The sequence below is a fragment of the Cnephaeus nilssonii genome (genome assembly GCF_951640355.1).
Source record: "Cnephaeus nilssonii genome assembly, chromosome: 2".
In the NCBI taxonomy this organism is placed as follows: Eukaryota; Metazoa; Chordata; class Mammalia; order Chiroptera; family Vespertilionidae; genus Cnephaeus; species Cnephaeus nilssonii.
In genome coordinates this window covers 41,020,033-41,036,609 of record NC_137073.1, presented here as the reverse complement: position 1 = coordinate 41,036,609, position 16,577 = coordinate 41,020,033, and positions in this window count along the sequence as shown.

Sequence of the window (16,577 nt, the reverse complement as noted above, 5' to 3'; positions counted from 1 at the left end):
TTAGTATAAGAATGTCTAATAACTAAAATTATTTATCTGAAATTCAAATTTAACTGGGGGATTCCATATTTTTATTCACTAAATTTGGCAATCCATAGGTATACATGTATATCTTGTTACTGTATATTTCTTCATGCAGTAAAACCTCCATATATTTGAGACATGAAACATTTGGGCCACATTTATACTAAAAAAAAATAAAAAAATTCATTGTTTGTCTGAATTTGAAATATAACTGGCCCTGTATTTTTATTTGCTAAGTCTGAAAACCCTAATTGGGATAATGTGCTAATCAGTAGAGTTGGGTGTAAGAAAAATGAATAAAGAAAAATTCCACAGGATATATAGCAAAAGAGAGAATTTACTTTCCCATGCAAATAAAAACTACAGGATCTCTACTGGAGGCCCTGTCAGTAGGCAAAGCATATCTTATCCTCTTCCCCGAGTTCCAAGAGGAATATTCGATAAGTATTATCAAATAAGCAGTTATTGGAGTTTCCAAGGACTCTGAATTATGAGAAGTTTCAACAGATATGAGTAAAAACACATCATTACCCCAACTCCAACTTCTTGAATTCTAGAAGGCTCCAGAGCTGTCGTCCAAATCTGAACTAAAGGGTCCTGGAGGTTTGGGAACTAACCGAGGAAGATACAAACCTTGAATACTGCAGGCCCACAGCCCTGCCTGGCAGCCCATGGGCTCAGTCCCTGTGGCATGTGCCTTGTGCCAGGTCAGGCAATACTGTTGGCTGAGGAGGACATGTCTGCCTGTGGCTCCCTGACTGCCCACAGAGCCTGCTGCCTCATTTTGTTCTCGCCCTGGCTCTGGCCCTGGTCTCCTGCTGCAGGCTGGGATGGGTTTGTCCACCTGCACACAGGACAGACGTCTGTGTGGGACACCCAGCTGGAGGGCCTGGGCTCCACTGTGGCTGGACCGGTAGGAATCTGACATCCCCACAGTCTCTCTGTTTAATTTGGCCCCAGGCTGACCCTTCTCCTCTTTCTTGGTGCACTGCCGAGCGTTCACTGGACACACTGTCTACTTTTAAGCCTTCTGAGATCCAGGCAGATCCTAATCCTGGAGTTTAATGTGTTTGATAAAATGTTTGTTTTGGACAAGAGTTGAAACCTTGAAAAAGCCAACAAAAACCTTTATCTACTAAGTGATTCTGCTCTGTATGGAGATTTCCTACATTCAGATAAGCACGGATAAGGCTTTTATGACTTAACTCAGAGCATCCAGGTCCCTGAAAACCTCATCAGTGACCTGGATCTCCCATCTACCTACTTCCACACCTACAAACAGATGGTGAGGAAGGTGGAGCCAGGGAGCAGTTCTAATAATGATCAGCGCCCACTCCAACTATTCAGTTTCTTGCATATTTTCTCACTTCTCTATTCTAATATCTTTAAGAAAAGCACTTTCTGAGTATCAGCCACACAGCTGGTTTCCAACATTTGCTTCCCTGTAAGCAGTTCCTGACTGAAGTACATTCATCTTTCAAATGAGTTTAAGTCCAGAAATACTCCCAAAAGGGAAATCCCTAAGGAGGGGCTGACAGGGGTTCTTTTCACTTTTTGTTCCCAATAAGTCCTGGGAATTACTTTCTGATGATGATGATAAGAACAAAAAGATAATTGCCTCATTGAGCACATGAGGTCACTGCCCAGTGAAGATGATAAACTTTATACAAATGTGACAGCCCAGTGGTCAATATAGTCATAGGATGTTTATAAATAATGTCAGTATACTCTCCAACTCCACTAAGAGTCTTCAAGACAGAATTATGAAAATATAAATAAAATATCCCTAGTAGGTGAGTGCTTTTAAAAAGAAACCCAACTAAATCACTATGGGAATACTGTGGATTTCCTTACTCAAATGTGTGTCTTTGTAAATGTGCTCTTTCTCTAAATAGAAATCTCTAGCAGAGCCCTCCTTAACATCAGAACAATGCGTCTAATGACCTTTGGAGGACTAGTCTTTGTATACAATGAAACTCTTCTATTTTTATATTCAACTCTTTCAAGCTTGCTTCTTATCAGTGGGCTTTTTCTTTTTAAATCTCATCAGAATGTTCCCAAATTGCCTCTGTTGGTAAATTATTCATATAAGGCAAAAGCTTTTAAACTGTTTTTGACATGGCAACTTCTTTAGCAAAGTCGTTAAGATAAGAGACCTCAGCAGGGTTGGACGTTATTCAGATTAGACACAAAGCCTGGCTGTGTGAGCCCTGATTCTTCTCTTCTCCTTCTTTCCCTTTCTACCTCACTATTTTTATTTTTTATTTTTGGTATCTTTAACAAAATGTTATTTAGTATAACAAATAGTCAGTTTGCCACAAAATGTAGGTCTCTGGCAGTGTGTAAAACCATTTCACTTGCACTATTATGAAACATTGAACACAGAAATAGAGCTTGAGGAAAAAACTGCATTCCAAGTTCAAAGGTGATTTTTGAGACAGTGAACATTAAAGGCAACCTCTTTCTGGAGGCTCTGATGACAGCAGTAATGAAAGAATGAGGTGAAGACTGGGTGCAGTACGGATGTTTGCCCAAGATAAACACATGAATGGCATTCTCTACGAGCACATATGTGCTTATTTAGACAATATTTAGTGGCTGCAGAATTTTCGCACTAACAGACATATGTTTAAATGTCAGTGGTACCAGTTGATCTTCAAAATGAACTACCAACCTGAACTCAAGAGAATCAACACAGTGGATCCTGGGATCCTGTGAGGCTTTCAGGCAATAAAGTTTAAGGGGCAACCTGAGAAGGGGGGAAATTTGTATCAGCCAAATGGCAATAATATTTAGCAAGCAGGACAAGAAAGAGAGCTGAGAAATTCAAAGTTTCTGCCCAGCAGTTGGGAGAGCTTCCCCTTGTGAGAAATGGCTCACCTGTCCGAATTTCAAATGACAGACTAGGAAACAGAAGCATGGCGAAAATGAGACTTTTAATACACTCTAGAGAGTGGGCGCCCATTGTACAGGATCACTCTGGGGCAGGGAACATAGCCTATTTATTTAGTCCCTCCTCTGGTTCCTCATTGGCTGAGTCATAATGTTACAGAGAACCAGAATAAATCAAGCAATGCTCGGAGAGTTTGGAGTCAAACTTTATTCACTGCAGTGGGCTTAGAGAAAATGAATTCAAATTCTAAGCAAAGCTACAAGCAGAACTTCCCTTTTTATTAAAGAGCCAGCCCAATGTGCGCTTAGTGGTTATCTGCTGGTGGCCTTGAAAACAACACAGTTCATTCCGATTAAAAAATGCAACTGGCATGGCATTGAGAGTATGGGCGTATCTAGTCTCTGGCCTACAAGGTCAGACAGCTAAGTTTATCTTCCTCATTATTCAAGCAGGCTAAAGCAGGCTAGAAAGCAAAGTTATTTTTTTTAGAATAAGAGGCCATCTAAAAAAACAGCAGAGAATTCCAAACAGTAGTTTTACAAAATAGGGCTTAGCCTTCTCACTACGAGATCACCTGTTTCCTCATATGTCACCTAGGTCTTGCTGTTTCCCATTGGGCTATTAAAATATTGGGCTAAGACCTTTCTAGTTGTCTTTACCTCCTTTTGTTTGGGGGAATCTTCTTGGAAAATGTGCTATCGGCCATGGCCATGTGCACAGCTCTCATACCCTCTTCCCACCCCCCACATCCTATTTGCTCTGGGGAAATTCAGTAACGGCCTGGCCATATGCTGTTTCTTTTCTATGAAAATGAATCAGAGGCATGTTTCTTACACTCTCCACTCATAGTAAATTAATTCAACTCCATGCATAATTATAGCAATTTACATTAAACCTGGGTGTTAATGATTAAACAATGCTGACTGTAGAACTTTACAGTCTTAATTTTGTTTATTAAACTGGAAAAATAACCCAGTTTTGACAAAATACCTTATTTGTCCATGACTCATCCATTAACTTGTTATAGTCTTTGAAGATTCTAAAACTTAGTTTCCTTAGGAAGATTCAGTATTTGGAAAGCTAAGGCCATTCTTCCTAGACCCCGTGGTTCTCCTGTCTCAGTAAGATCACCTTTGGAGGTGGCCCTGTGTTGAGGATGAGCCTTACAGACCCGGGGGGTGGGGGGCAAAACCTGAAGGATGAAACAAAGGATCAACCAACACAAACAACCAGGGCTTCCTTTAGTAAGACATTCAATGCCCTTTTTCAGTTAACAGGAGTGTAGGCATTATGTCTCTTGAAAGACGGTGCAACTTTATTTTCCTTCATAGCATTTTACACCTTGGATGAATGTTAAATGCTCTTTATCCAACTGTCACAAAAAGTCAGTCAAACATCACCCCAGATGCATTTTGTTGCGCTCATAAAATTATTTTTTAGTGTGTATTAATTGTAAACTTTAAAAATAATACCATCTATACTAATAAAAGCCTAGGTGGTCATCATGCCCTCACGCCATCACACTGTCACAATCCATCACCAGGGTGGGGGGGAGGCTTGATGCTGCATGCGTGACGCAGGGGCGGGTCCCGGCAGCTGCTCCCCGCAGCTTCGCCGGGGTTCCCGTGGCCTTGCACACGCCACGGAGGCGGGATCCCCGGCTCTGGCCTACCTCTTTGGGGCAATCCATCGAGGAGCCCCGGATGGGTGGGCAGGGCCTACCTCATTGGGGCGATAGATTGCCAGGCTCCCGCACTGTGAGAAGGCACAGGCCAGGCTGGGGGACATCTCCCCCTCCCCCCCCCCCCCCCCCCGCAGTGCACAAATTTTGTGTACCAGGCCACTAGTTCCATATATAAACATCTATGTCTGGCTCTTGTATATTTAGAAGGAGTAACATTTGAGGCTGAGTTATTGTATCCCCTGTATATCTATTATACCAGTTTGCTGAGGTTTCAATACATGCAAGCTTCTTTTACATACTTAAGCAACCTGGATACCGTGGAGGTATTTGGCTTTCTAACTCTCTGCTCTAGTGCAGCCCACTAATGTTTCAGATAAGAGACCCAAGTCTCAGAGAGGGTGACTTTTCCAAAAATCAATAAGCCAAAGCCAGAGCCAGGCCTAGAACCTAGTTCTTTCTGTTGTACTTCTCTGCCTTTCCTTCCTTTTTTATGTCTTCCCTGATTATGATTCTGAAATGCTGATTGCAATGGCACATTGTAATGACAATAACCATAACTATGACATACACCTTTTTCAATGAACAAAATCAAATGGTTATAATAAGATACAAAATGTAGAATAGAAACTAAACCTCGAGATATGCGACACTTATTAACTGGTGATTTTTAGGGTTTTTCACAATAATTTTAAGCAATGAAATATGTTGATTAAAGCTATATTTTGGGCCAATGTAGATAGAAAAATGTAAGCAGGACTCCAAAGAAAACCAAGAACTTCAATGTCTCTACCCAGCTGTTCAGAGATTCCTCTTTCTATGTATAATTATATGTTGTTCTATGTATGTTTCTATGTATAATTATATGCTGGCTCTCACCGTTTTTTCCACTTCACGCTCTGACCATCACAACCACGTGTATATAACCTCATCTTTCTGTAAACTCGGCATCCACAGTTCTGCTTTGAAAATCATGACTATTTTATAGCCCAGGATTCTGTAATTGGAATATCACAGTTTCCTCATTTATCAAATGAAGAGCTTGGACTGATCCCTAGGATCAAAAGACAAACAGTTCTAAGATCGTGTGAGCTATTAGTTACCTAGCAAAACCCTACTAACTCAGAAATTGCACACTGTAGAGAAGATGCTACTGTGAGGATAATATTCTCTTTTTGAAAAGGCTTTCGTTTTTTTCTGTCAGTGAATTTCAGAGATTATGTCATGTTTTCAGGACAACTCAACAAACATTCTTTAGCCTTGTTAGATACTGGGGCACAGATATGCAATCAACCATTTCACAAATATTTGAGAAGATAACATTTGAGTTGACACGCAAATATTGTGTCTAGGCAGAGAAAACAGCAAATGCAAAGACCCTAAAAGTTTGGCATGTTAGAGAAGTTTGAAGAACATAAAAAAGGCCAGTATTTGTAAGGAAATAGGGGAAGGTGAGGCCCAGCAGGAGGCCAGAAGAATATCATGCAGTCCAGAGAAAGACTGCAGATTTTATTCTGCGTACAACTTACATTTTATCCTATGTGTTGCTGGAGAAGCAGAGAAGAGAGAAGCATCTAACTCATGGAGATTGATGGAGTGAGCAACCTGAATGAACTGTAAAAGTTTATGGCTAAGCTGAGTCTTAAAGAATTAACATGTTTAGTAGGAGAAAGGAAAGTTGGAAGAAAAACAGAAATAGGAGAAAGAGAAAAAGCAGTAGATGTGTAAGAAACAGCATGAATAATGACATAGGATTTTCATGTTGTTTGGAGGAAGCTATAGGAGTTGAGACTTACTAGAGCATAAAATGGAAGATAGGACAGGCAGTCCTTGAGACTGGGCCAGTGGGCCCATGCTAGAAATGTTGATATTACTATCATAGCTACTCAGATTTATAAAACACACTAGAGGCCTGGTGCACGAAATTTGTGCACTCAGGGGGACCCTCAGCCTGGCCTGTGCCCTCTTGCAGTCTGGGAGCCCTTGGGGGATGTCTGACTGACAGCTTAGGCCCGCTCCCCATGGGTAGCGGGCCTAAGCCAGCAGTCGGACATCCTTAGCACTGCCTTGGAGGCAAGAGATGCTCCCACCACAGCCGCTGCACTCACCACTATGAGACCGGCTTCTGACTGAGCAGTGCTCCCCCCTGTGGGAGCTCACTGACCACCAGGGGGCAGCTCCTGCACTGAGTATCTGCCCCCTTGTGGTCAGTGCGTGTCATAGCGACCTGGTCGTTCCACTGTTTGGTTGATTTGCATATTAGCCTTTTATTATATAGGACTAGAGGCCCAGTGCATGAAATTCATGCACAGGTACTAGCCCTAGGCCTGGCCTGTGATCAGGGCCATCTTCCCTGGCTGCCGGCAGCCGCTGCCACCCACCCCCGGTTTCCCATTCGCCATCGAGGGATCGGAGCCTGCCAGGCAGGGGGAAGGACCGAGAAGTGGTCAGTGCACCTCATAACGACTGGTGGAGCGGTTGTTCCGGTTGTTCTGCCATTCCATTGATTTGCATACTACTCTTTTATATATATAGATATGCTTTGTGTATGCTAAGATTCTATGATTTATTAGACTACACCTGTGGCCAGAGGCTTACAATATTACCCAGTGCACTTTCCTCTCAGCATCTAGTATAGTGCTAATAGACATTCAATAAATACTTGTAGCCTGAGGATCGTTAAGTAAACCTCACTGACAGTTTCTACTCATCTCTGCCAAATGTATCACCAGGGTTTTCACCCAAGTCAGGTAGATCAGGAAAACGTGTAGGCATTGATAATTCCTGCTTCGACTTCATGGTGAAACAATGTTCAAAGGGTCCCATCACCTCCCTTATTTCTGGCCTCTAAAATGAACAAAGCATCTAATTTCTTAAGGTGACTTGTCTTGCTTGATTATCTTACCTGAAGTGCAAATTCATTTCTTTAGGGAATAGATTTTAAAATTCTATTAAATATATAATGTTTCATCCTCATAGTAACTCTTTGAATGAGTTAAGGTAGCTATTACCATTATCATTTTACTTGTATGAAAACTGAGACTCAGAGAGGTCACACAACTAATAAACTAGAGCCAGGACAAGAACTAAGGCTTTTGACTCCTGTATTATTGTCACCATCTGCTTTCCCTGGTGACAATAATTTTAAAACAGACAAATGCACCATAATTTTGTCATTTAGGTACAAAAAGGACAATGAATTCACTATAAGTGAATCTTCCTGATGTGGCCATTCCCAGACAGATCAACTGGCCTCATTTGTTTCAGTGTTTCCTAGCACCACAGTTCTGATCACCCATCACTTCAGGTCTGGGCCAGGCAACTATTTTCAGTGGCTCTCAATTTCCTCATAAGATGTTGATAAAACACACAAACTAAGGTGTCTTTTAGCTTCAATACTCTTAACAAATGGGAGGATATCTTTTTTATTATTTTCTATGAGAAGCAGCTTCATTGTGGGGGCAGTGGGACAACCTAGGGTGTCTGCAAAAATTAGAAAATGTTGAGATCATGGGCTATGTGGAGGCCTCTCCTGTACCTGTGTCCTCCACCAGAAGTACATGGTGGACAAAACATCTGTCACAGAGGCTGAACTGCAGTCAGTAACTTGCTAAACACAGAAAAATGAGACCTAAGAGACTTCTACCTTTGGGGAAATCCTGGCTGCTTCCTTGTGATGCCAAGGAGGGCTGTGAGCAGGATGCTTGGCTCTTCTATTCTCCAACCAAGGCTTGGAGAGCCCGCTTTATAGCCCAACCTTGAACTTGGCCTCTCTGTGTCCTAGTTTGGTCTCTCCAAATAGGTGAAAGGTCTTGTTTATCACTCATTCTCTCAATATTTACCATTGCTCCTTCTTTCCATTTGTTTTCTTAGTGGAGAACTCAACAGATTGACAGAAAAAGTGCATTCTGACATTTACTCTTTGCCTCCATTGCAGAAGTTCAGCTGAATGATTGCCCAGGTGGAGCCCAGGAAAAGACAGTGACCCAGGGACATGCAAAGCCATTTGGCCTCTCTCACAGACCAGGGTTCTGCCCAAAGAGATGCAAGGAACTGACTGGCTTCCTGCCTCCCATTTCGCTGCCCACTGTTCACTTCCTCTCCACTGCCTCAGTTCTCACAGCTGTGACCTTATCTGTCACTCAGGCCCCTACTTTTCCTCCCCATTCTCCCCCCATGAATACATTATTCCACTTCTCTGTGTCTCCAGCCTCAGCTATGCCCTTAGCTTTTCTATGCGCATCCCTCTTTCCAACTGGCTTCATCCACAGGACCTAGAAAAGAGGCTAAAAAAATATGCTTCAGTAAATTTCTATTCATAGAAGCCTGTGATGCCACTCTTTTGTTTCCATGAAGATTCTTTCTATGGGAAAAATTAGTCCCAGGCCTCAGGACCAGAAGCAGGCTTGGCACTATCATTCCCCGGCCCACTAGGCCTCCAGAAATTGTTTTGTTGTTGTTGTTGTCTTGCTTTTGATTTTTATCTCATTCCTTACCTGATTTCTATCCTTATTTTCAGGTGTCCAGGGAGTATTTCTTCTCCTTCCTCTCCCCTACAGATCATAATTATTTTGAACTTCTCCCACCTGTCTCTCTTCCTGTAGGTTCTGGGCTTAAGATGTGTGTGTGGATTGTTAGTTGCAGGCCCAGGCGGGCCCTTGGTTGCTACTTCATATGCAGTCCTGTATTTCTTCCAGTGACTGGGGGTTTTTGCTGGATATGCTTATAAATGTTTGTTTGTGTGTGGGAGGGGGCTGCTATTATTTTTAAAGCACAAAGTTTCTATAGCATTACATAGCCCTTGCCAGAGGAAGTCACAATCTGGCCGCCTCTCTACCAGCAACAAACTACCCGCCGTTCCTTGAGCCAGGGCCAGAGCCAGCATGTGGCACTGGCCAGTGGCCAGGAGACTCTGCTACTGGCAGGGAGGTGGTGACAGACTGAGCAGGACTCAGAATCCTCTCATCACACTTTCTCAGGGAACCGAGTCCAAATTCATTTCCCTGCCTCAGACATTCCACCGGAGTCGAAGCCAGCAAGCACCACATAAAACGGAGACTTTTAAATACACTGAAAACTACAGGGTTGTTTTCTCACAATTGGGTTCAGTAAATTACAGGGGAAGAAAGGTGCTGGAAATTTTCCTTGGGCACAGAAATGTGTGGTTATGCCTTTCGGATCGAATGCTAACAGCCTGGCCTCCAGGCGGAGGTGAAGAGAGAGAGAGAAGATTTAGGGGGCTTCTTTGCCAAAGAGAGGCCTGCCTTGCCAAGGTCTTCTTGCTGTAGCTCCCGCCTGCCTGAGAAGGTCCAGGATCCAAAAGGCACCACCAGCCAGATGTGAGAAAACCCTTCAACCTGCCAGGGCCCCTCCTCCTCGGCTGAGAGCTGGCATGGTGAGTCCACCTGGCTGTGTGAAAACAAAGAGGCCCTTCTCTTTGCCCGTAGCTTTATAGGTTGGCAGCTCCGGAAAAGCCTCTCTTTGATCTTGAGCTTTGAAGGGATCAAACAAGCTGCTTTAATGGGTGGGAATGCGGCTCTGAAAATCCTACCTTTTGTCAGTAAAGCATTTCTCCTTCTCCTGCGGGGCAGGTGCAATCAGAGATGGAGCCTGCTTGCCAGGCCCGGGGCCAGATGTTCCTTCTCGCAACAAGTAGAACAAAGGAGTGAAAGTGAGATCGGGGCAGCCACTGACAAGGCCTTGTCCACAAATGAGCGGTGCCGGGTTGGGAGTCCCTTCTTGATGTGTTCCTTCCCGAAGCCTGCTTTTACCCAGGCCAGAAATCAGCTTGCTTTGGTGTTAACTGTGCAGATTATGACTTCTTGGAGCTTTCAGATTTTGTTTGGAAGAGGGCTCACCCTTAAGCAATGGGATCTGGGCTAACATCTTTTGATTTATGAGATGTGTTTCCAATCCTTGGGATCCCAGACTCCTTCCGAATGCCAAAACGGCCTTTCAGTAACCACGTTTATTCCCTCAGCCTATGCTGCTACTACGACAGCAAAACAGAGAAAGAAAAATTGGATCACAGTTTGTTTCCTGAGGACCATTCCAGCAGGACTTTGAGGACGTGCTGTTAAAATCTTCCATCAGGTAGAGAATTAAAAGCTTTCTCAGGCTCACCTGAAATAAGCAAATGCAGCACACTCTCTAATTCCTGGATAAGTTTATCACTCTTTCCATATAACTATTTTCCAGAAATTGCCTTAAATACCTTCAGGGAAAAGATACTGGTGATTATGCCTCCAAATGATTCCGGAACCGTTCCAGCTCACAGCTGAAGTTTTCTTGGTGATGCTTACATTTGATGAAGCATCCTTGGGACTGGATCTCCAGGTATATTCTGCAAAGACCTAGTGTCAGGAGATGCTCACTGAAGGGAGAGATCCATAGCCAAAAAGTTGGGGAAATATGTGAGTGCCAGTGAAATTCTCCCTGAGCATTAAATGTAATGACTCTTAAAAGAAATTCTTTAAATATTATTTAACCCACATATCCCTAGATTATCTGCCCAGGGCCGTGGTCGGCAAACTGCGGCTCCCGAGCCACATGCGGCTCTTTGGCCCCTTGAGTATGTCTCTTCCATAAAATACCACGGCCTGGGTGAGTCTATTTTGAAGAAGTGGCGTTAGAAAAAGTTTAAGTTTAAAAAATTTGGCTCTCAAAAGAAATTTCAATCGTTGTACTGTTGATATTTGGCTCTGTTGACTAATGAGTTTGCCGACCACTGGACCAGGGGATATGTTTTTCATATAATGATTAACATCCCATCCAACTAATTCTTAGGGAAACACACTATGAGACATTCTGCCTTAGAGCAGGCTTAGAGGCTACACCCGGCGCACTTTCTTAACAGGTGTCCAGGCCCTGCCCTGGGATCTGACTGTTACATCTGGAGAGGGGCCGGGGAATCTGCTTTTTAACAAGGAGACTTCTTATTGATGAGGTAAGTCTCAGAAATTCTGGCTCTGTGTACCTACCTTCCTCATCCCCTGACCACACACACACTCACACACACACACACACACACACACACGTGTGCATGCCAGCTAGGAGAGTACACCATAAAATTTACAAAGCCCTGAAGGTAACAGAGATGGTTCCTTGGAATAGAAAGGCAGAGGTAATGTAGACCGTGGCATCCTAGCTCAAGTTGAAGCATATACAGTCAGTCTACCTTTTTATTGCTAGGGCCCTAAGAATAGTGAGCACATCAGCCTAAGAGAGAGCAGGAGGGGCCCAGGAGGCGGGTAAATATGCAGGCATGGGACACAGCCACCTGGAGTTGCGATCCTTGCTCTGCTGTCCCACCTTTCCTCTATTGCCTCTTCTGTAACATCAAGAATGATCAAAGGAATAGTATTCCCTAACATAAGGTATTCTAGAGCAGGGGTCCTCACACTTTTTAAACAGGGGGCCAGTTCACTGTCCCTCAGACCGTTGGAGGGCCGGACTATAGTTTAAAAAAAACTATGAACAAATTCCTATGCACACTGCACATATCTTATTTTGAAGTAAAAAACCAAAACGGTAAAAACACCCGCATGTGGCCCTCGGGCCGTAGTTTGAGGACGCCTGTTAAGAGGATTACATTAGGCCACATAGGTAAATTGCTTAGGATAACACCTGGCATGTTACAAGTGCTTGATAAACATTAGCCATTATTTTTAAGCAAAGATTTGGGGAGGCATGGAAGAACATGAGAGAAGGGAAAAGAAAGCGTGGAGAGAAGACCTGTCTTTAGGTGCACGGAAAACCACCCCAGCAGAGGCTCTTCTGGGTAAGACACACAGGACCTGGTGAGTTTGCTTTTCGCCTTATCTGTGTGGCTCTCAGCCGCTCTCAGCCTCCAGCAGTGGGAGCAGGTTAGTATTTCTGGAAGCTATCCCCCCACCCACCCTCCTTGCCCCGCGTGCTTTGCAACCTTCCAACTCCCAGGTCACCAGGGCTGGCTGCAGCTTCCTCTGCAAACAAAAGCAAGGCAGCACAAAAAGGGTTACAGCCATGTGTCTAAACAAGGAAGGACTGCCAAGGCTTGGTGCTGATATGAAATTATAATCAACGCATTCACGGATTGGTAGTATTCATCATGTTGTTAGCATTGTAAATTTGTACCATTGTAGATAGGAGTCACACAGCTTGGGGCCCTGTACCTTCACCTATTGTTTTCCCTGTGTTATGATAAATTTCCAGCAACACTTGATTAAAACTGCCAATTTGTTGGGAATAAAGAGAATCTCTAGACACCACCAGGACTAATTACGTTGTCCTTGCCAAAGGGGTAGTTGAATAATTGCATGTGATTATTGCACAGGCATGGCGCTTTTCACGTCAGTAGCAAAGCAATGAAGATTGATTCCCTTTAATTAATCATTCAAAAATAGCCCCCTTGTATCATTCCCCAAATAGGAGGGAGCATGTTCCTACATCTTTCTTCCAAAAGGCACCTGGTTGCAATTGGTTTCCTGAGGAGATATCTAAATGTGTGTGCCTGTCCGAGATAGGAGGACCTCTCTGTAATTGATTGTGGATCCTATTCTCCCGATTCTTTATCCCCCAGCCCTAAACTCTCTTTGTAATCTTAACAGCCTGGAGCACATTTCCATAGCTTTCATTAATTGTAACCCTGGCTTCTCACTAGAAAGGGAGCCAACAACTCTTTATCTGATCCAATCTAGGCTTTATTTTGCATTTCTACTAACATGATATATTGGGCTTGGGTATTCCTAGTGCTTGCTTTGAAGAACCAAAGGCTCCATAGGACAATATATTATTAGAAGGTATCGATATGCATATTTTTGCATTGTCAGTTTCTTGCTTTTTATAACAGTATCTAAATTCACCCTTGTTTATGTTTTGAAAACATTGATGTATACTTTCTCAGCTCAACCTTTTAAATTTTAAGATACATGAAGTCAAGCTCTGAAAATGTTGCATGGATTTTTCATATACTCTTGTCATTAACGTGACTCTGAACAGTCTTTGCTCCGGAAAATGATTCAGTCGGTAATGGGTAATGTAGGTGGTTGCTCTTCTGCAGAAGGGTTGTGCTTGATGCTTTGGGGTGATGCGGAAAGTGGGAGAGCTGCACTGCTTTCTAACTGGGAAGCAAAATTGTGAAGTGGGAAATGTCCAATTTTGGCGCATCTCCACTTCCCACAGCCTGCTCTTACCAGCTGTTCCTCTTTTCCACTTTCAGAAAATACCATATTAAGTTTTTATGTAATGCAATTTTCACATTTTTAAGTCACTAGAGGAATAGAGCAGGTGCCCATCTTAGCATGTCATCTCTATTTTTACTCTGAACCTTTCTCCCCAAAGCTCCTTCTCCTTTCCACTTCCTCTTTGCACACGCCTCACTGTGAATCAAAGTCCTTCACCTGTCACTTTCCAAGGCTTAGTCCACCCAGCAGACACAAAAGACAAAAAGAAAACCAGAGATGCAGCATGTGGGGATCACACCCGGCTTTGTTCTGTGTGTACCCAGGTGCTCATCAATGCTATTTTTGTGGCTTTCCATTTAAAGATGCATTGTTTGAATAAACTTCAAAAGTTAATTGGCTATCTGCTTGTGTGGGGTTGCCTTTTTAGTAAAGTATAGAAACACAGAGCTTGATAGTACTTCAAACAGCATCTGTCCCAACATAAGATGAAAACACTGAGGTCTTGGAAGAGGAAGTGGTCCTTTCTGTGAGGGTTCAGCAGGGCATTATGAAAGGAGAGAAGGCAGAGGAGGGAGAAATAATGATGCATGGGTAGAACACAGCTTAGGCTAGCACTAGACTCAGCAGGCTTGGGAGTGGGCCCTCTATTGCAACCTCAATTCTGTAATTAATATTTAGCCCTTGAACCTCAGTTTTCACGGTGGACATACAAAAGTGACAACATACTCCTATAGGGTTGTCATTAGAATGAAAAACCATACAGGTCAAGCAATGGATACTAAAGAGATTCTCCAAAAGATCATGCAAATGACAATGGTGATACCAAAGTGTGGTGCCTGCCACCATGGTTTCCAGACCTCAGTGTTGTGAGTTTTGAAAATAACTTCAATTCATTAATCAAGTATTCTTAATTTCCTCCTAGGGATTTAGTTTTACTCTAGCATCAGTCAGGAATAAAATAATATATTTTTTAAATGACCACCTGTGGCTCTCTAAGCTTCTCCCTCATCATTCCCCTTCCTCTTTCCACCCACTATTAGATGCAGAGAACAGAGCTGGAATGAGAATACCTATACAGGGTGTCCCAAAAAATGTATACACACACTCTGAATAATTATAAATGCAGTGTTTATTAAAATACATTTCATTTTCAAAACTGAGCTATCAGCTGTTAAAGTGTGCATGCATTTTTGAGACACCCTGTATATACGTGTGGATAGCTGGGAACTGGCACAATAAGTCTTTGTGTCTCTGAGCTCCTGCCTAGATGAGTGGGTTACTGTGACACCACTCAAGGATCCTCCTAGAAGAAAGCTTCTCTTGACCTGCTCTATCTTGAAGAAACATAGTAATAGTGAGAGCCAGAGCTTCAACTATGGAACCCAGCTCTTGAACCCTGTACCTTAGGTGACACTTAGCTTCACCAATTGCCCCGTGAGACCATCCTACTCCTCCTCACCATAAGTTGGGATCCCTCCCTTGACAGATGTTTTTTACTTGATACCATACATTAGTAATTCTCACATTTTAATCCGCATGACTTGGAGATCCTGTTACAATGTAAATTCTGATTCAGTAGTTCTGAGGTAAGGCCCAGAATTCCGCATTTCAAACAAACTTCAAGGAGATGCTACTGCTGCTGATCTGTGGATTGTAATCTGAGTGGCAAAGGTATATATATATATGTCACTGTTCTCTCTACATCCAATTTAAATCTCAGCCTCAGAACAGTTTTAGCTAATATGATCTCTCCATCCTCTTAATGGATTTGCAAGAGTGAACATATATTCTCATTTTAAATACATAGGTAGTTTCTCTATGTTATATGTTTGTAATACCAATAGTCTCTATTTTTGTTCACATCATCCATACTCATCACCACTAGGCAGTAGATAGGACAGATAGAGGAAGTTATGGCTCATAAGGCAGTGAGAATTTTCTCCCCAACTCTTCTCCACCTTCCCTACCACATCACTGTAAGACTCATCCCATCCCTGAGCTAGTGCCTTCTCACTACTGCACAATTGTATTCCAAGCAAAAACTGAAGATGGTCTTTAAAAGTATAATGGCAGAAGAGACACAAACGAGGGGCTAGATATAAGAATTATACTAGAAGGTCAAATACCTTACAAAACAAGTCATTCACAATTAAGTACCATATTCTTGGAACTCCTTGTAATAGTTTACTAGGGCTACCACCATATAATACTGCAGAGTGGTAGATTAAACAACAGAAATTAATCTTCCCACAGTTCTAGAAGCTAGAAGTCAGAGATCAGGTGTCAATAGGGTTGGTTTCTTCTGAAGCCTCTCTCCTTGGCATGTAGCCTCTCTCTTATGTCTGTGGTCCTTCCTTACGTCTGTCTGTGTCCTGATTTCTCCTAAGGAAATCAATCATATTGGATTAAGGACTACCCATATGGCCTCATTTTACCTTAATTACTTCTCTGAAGGCCCTATCTCCAAGTACAGTCTCATTCTGAGGTACTGAAGGTTGGGACTTCAACATATATATTTTGAAGGCACACAATTCAGTTCATAAAACTACTGTTTTAGCCCTCACTGGTTCTGCACCCAATACAGTGCCCCAATAACCTCTGTAGGGACACAGGATTTTGTCACCCCAAAATATGTCTCTTTGGCATGAGGGTTATTTTAGGCTGTTTATTGTTAAGAAACAAAAGACTCAGGAAGGGTTTTCTGCCTCCCTCTTAACTGCCTAAAAGAATGTAGATAGGGAGCCTGTTCCAGGATGGAGCTGTCACCAGACATAAGTGGTGATATGAGAATGAGATAGATGCAATGGGCAGGGAG